The sequence below is a fragment of the Alligator sinensis genome, unplaced genomic scaffold (genome assembly GCF_000455745.1).
Source record: "Alligator sinensis unplaced genomic scaffold, ASM45574v1 scaffold160_2, whole genome shotgun sequence".
Classification (NCBI taxonomy): domain Eukaryota; kingdom Metazoa; phylum Chordata; order Crocodylia; family Alligatoridae; genus Alligator; species Alligator sinensis.
In genome coordinates this window covers 347374-351634 of record NW_005842717.1, presented here as the reverse complement: position 1 = coordinate 351634, position 4261 = coordinate 347374, and positions in this window count along the sequence as shown.

The window sequence follows — 4261 nt, the reverse complement described above, 5'->3', positions numbered from 1 at the left end:
GTTTGGCTGTAATTTACAGTAGCTAAAGGATAACACAGACAGTGGTTAATGAGGGAGGAACCAAGATGTGAATGGCCTCAAAGCTAATCTTGCATTTGAAACCCTGGAGGAACTGAGGGATGACCTGGTCAGGAAGATGGTCATACAGCAGCATCTGAATGTTCTTGAAGGGCTTGCAAGAAAGGTAGAAGTTTACAACCTGGAAGATCTTGAGCAGGACTGGATAGAAGTTTTAGCCATTGTAAAAGGAAGACTTGGAGGAACATCTTGGGACTTTGATTAGATGGGTAGGGCAGGTGGAGAAGGTGGAGTTGATAGGTAATGGCAGGGGTTAACAGTAGCCAGCAGGATGTTGTGGGGAGGGTTTGGGAGGAAAGATGTGTTCAGTTTGGGCAGCTCACATGCAGGTTGGCAGTGAGACATGGAATTGAATAGAGCGGGACTGGTTTAGAAATAGTAGAAGCTTTGAAGAGCAGGTGATATGATACAGGAAGAAGTATCTCTTTGATGGCAGTGAAAATGGGAAGAGTAGAGCCTACTGAAATGAACGTTCAAGAAATCTCCAGAGAAATGGATGGGGTTACACACTACAGTAAATGTGTTCTCATCCCTGTGTTGTGTTGGCCCAGCTGTAACACAGGAAATTTGGAGTGAAAGTGGACATAGGGCACACATCACCCCAAATCTAGTGATCTTTACTGGACAAAAGCATTATCAAGCTGAACACACAGCTGGAGGGGGGTAGGGGAAGCCCTTTGCTCTTGTCTTTGGTTTTATTTAAAGGGATGGAGACAGATGGCTGAGCATGTTGACGGGCTGTAGAGAATAAGATGTGGACAGCAGCAGAACTACACAAGCTTGCCTGCAAACAGCAAATGCCCTGCCACCACTCTGCCCCAGGCCAATGCTTGGGGTTTCTGGCATCCCTGCTACCCTGGCAGTGAAATTCCAGTGCAGAATGTGTGTTCCCGTACCCCAGCCTCCCTCAGAGGAAGGCAGAACTAGGTCTGCACAATAACTACAACTGGCATGAACAGGCAAGCACCATGTAATTTCCAACCTCTTCCTAGGGAGGCAGGAATGACTCCTGCTCCTGGAGATCCTGCACTGTTGGGAGAGCAGAGTGAGTCCCCTTGTCTTCCCTTACTGCCTCTGATGCTTCACAGTCTGCCTTTGCCTTTTCTCTTGTTCCCCCTGAGGGAGAGGAAAAGCAGGGAGGGGAGCAGGCTATGTGTGAAACCAGCAGCCAAACCACTCCATGGCCCACTGTGGGATCTAGTCAGGCTCATCTATCTCCCTGCCCTGTCCGAAGTGCTGGTGGTGCCCAGATACCAGCTAAGGCAAAGTTACTCTAACTCAGTGATTCTCAGCCAGGGTACCACACAGTGTTAGCACTGTTGGATGCGTGAACACGATTTACAAGGCAAACCCAGAGATTTCAAATAGGGATCCATCATGTTTGAGTTTTTTGCAACAGAAGACTTGCTCTAGTATTTTTCTGTAGTCAAAGCATGAGTGAAAATGAAGGGCTGGTAGCTACAGAGGCCTGCCTTGAATGTCTAAAAAGGTTGAGAACCACTGATTTGACCAAAGCAGCCCACCCCTGCCTGCTTCTCCTGGAGGAGCTGATGGCATAAATTCAGGTGAGTTTTCAATAGTGTTGGTCCTGCAAAACCCTACTTTGCTGGCTGATGCCTGGAGTGACAGGAGATGCTCATTCAATGGGGGGAGGTGGGGGTGGACAGGGGATAGACGCACGTGAATAATAAAAAGGTGCTGTTGTTTAACACCTGGTCCTGTTCCCAGTTGTGTCCTGTTGTGGCTGCCTGGGGGTGGGCGCTGGCTGCGTGCTCAGGCCCCTGTGCAGGACAGCGCCTTGCGCTAGAGCAGTGGCTCTCAATCTGTTTAGACTTGAGGACTCCCTGCATGGACTTGAGGCCCTCCTGGATAGACTCATGACTTTGCTGGATAGAGGGGGCCCCCTGGATAGACTGGAGGCCCCCAGGATAAAGTCCCCCCAGACAGGCTGGAGGCACCTTTGGAAAAGGCCTGCTCCATTTCCCCTCTTTGTTTTTGTTGCCCACAGAAAACCAGCAGAGAAGCTTTTCCCTTGCGAAGACCCAAGTGGCGCCTCGGTCTCTCAACTTGTGGGTCTCGTGAATAGACACAAGGGCTGTGAACAAAATTTGGGGGGGCGGGGAATGGATCAACAAGCGTTAAAAAGGGATTCTCCTGACAAAGAGCGAAAACCGTGGCAAACCCTGGCAGCCTCCCAGGGGCTGCCCACACACTGGGGCATGGGGAGTGAGGGGTGCCCGCTGTGGGGCTGTTTTCTACTTAACCTGGGCGGGAACCGCCTCGCCCATACTGGCAAGGGGGACAGCCTCGCCCATACTGGACACCTCTGCCTTTCTCCCTGAGGGCTGCCCCCATCCACCCCCTCTGAGTCTCTCAAGGCCCGGGTGGGGACTCCTGTTCCAGGGGTGGCTGCAACCCCCCGCGCGGCCCAGAGCAGAGGGCGAGACCTGCCCCCGGCGCTGCAGGGGTTAAAAGGACGGGCTCAGGGCAGGGCCAGGAGCAACAGGCAGCGCCCACCTGCGCAGGTGAGTCTCGTCCTGTCCTGTCCCCCCACCCCCCCGCGCGCTGCAAGGCGACCCCCGCCTGCCTGGCTTCTGCCCCGGGGCTCGTCAGCTGGAGCTCGGGCCCTTTGCCCCCCTGCTGCGGGCTCCCAAGGCGGCTGGGCTCCTCCAGCCACGCTCGCTGCCCGCAACTGCCCTGCCTGGCAGCAGGAAATGCCCCTGCGAGAGCCCTGGGAGCAGCCTTGCCAGCAGGTGGGAGGGAAGCGGTGGTTCCCCTCTGTTCCGCATCCCTGAGGCTGCATGTGGAGGCCTGGGGCCAGAAGGGATGTGTGGACAAGCTGGAGAGAGTCCAGCGGAGGGCAGGGAGGGTGGCCATTGTAGAGGACGTTCCACACAGTGGTGACACGTAGGGGGTCCATGGGGCTGCATGTGCACCCCCTGAGAGCGCTGGTGCACCCCCTGACAGGCAGTGTTTCCCACTTAGGTGATGGGCAGGGCGGGCAGGCGAGAGCACTGATGCCCCCCTGCGAATGCCAACCGAGGAGTGGGGGTGCCAGGAGTCCCCTACCACCGATGGTGCTGACTTGGGGTCCCCCACAGCTGATCACACCGATGCAGCATGATCGGCTGTGGGGGGACACCCTTCCCGGTCACTGACTGGCCACTGGGGGACAAGTGTCCACCCCGACTCAGGAGGCACCAGTCGCCCATGCATTACAGTTTTCTGCTACTCTGTCCTCTGTTAATACAAAGCCCGATGCCTTTGTCCTCTTATTTTTCTCTTGAAAAGAAAAATAGAAGACATAAATGTGTCCTGTTTCATATAAATAGAGGACACCTGGACTGTTCTCTGCGATGGCTACCCTAGCAGTAACAATGTTTAAGTGGCTGGGGGCCAAGACTTGGGAGGAGAGGCAAAGGAACTGCGCTTGTTTAGTCTGGAGAAGAAGAGACTGAGAGGGGATTTAATAGCAGCCTTCAACTACCTGAAGGGGGTTTGAAAGAGGACAGAGCCAGGCTGTTCTCAGCTGGTGTCAGGTAGCAAGGAGCAACAGCCTCAGGTCACAGCAAGGGAAGCTTAGGTGAGCAATGAGGAAAAACTCTCTCACCAGGAGGGGAGTGAAGCACTGGAGCAGGTTATTCAAAGCGGTTGTGGGAACTCCATCCTCACAGGATTTTAAGACCTGGGTAGCCAAAGCCTTGGCTGGGGTGATCTAGTTGGGGCTGCTGTGAGCAGGGGTTGGATACTAGATTACCTTAGGGTGGCCATCATAGAGGACAGTCTGGTTGTTCTCTGTCCTCTATTGATACAAAATCCAATGCCTTTGTGTCCTCTATTTTTCTCTTCAGGAGAAAAATAGAGGACATGAAGGCATTGGGTTTCATATCAATAGAGGACAGAGTAGCAGAAAACCAGAATGTCCTCTATGATGGCCACCCTAGATAACCTCCTGAGGTCCCTTCCAACCCTCATTTTCTATAATCCTATGAAGAGCTAGAAAATACAAGAGATGCTTAGTTGAGCTAGTCCTAGGTGCTGGGCTTCACCTAGCTGAAGCAGTGTACCAAGGAGCAGGGTTTGAATTGCACTTTGACTCTTGGGGGGTTTAATACTAAGTTAAAGCAGTTCATTGATTAACAAGTCCACTTAAGTGCCCCCCCCCCCCATTGTTTTTTTTTTT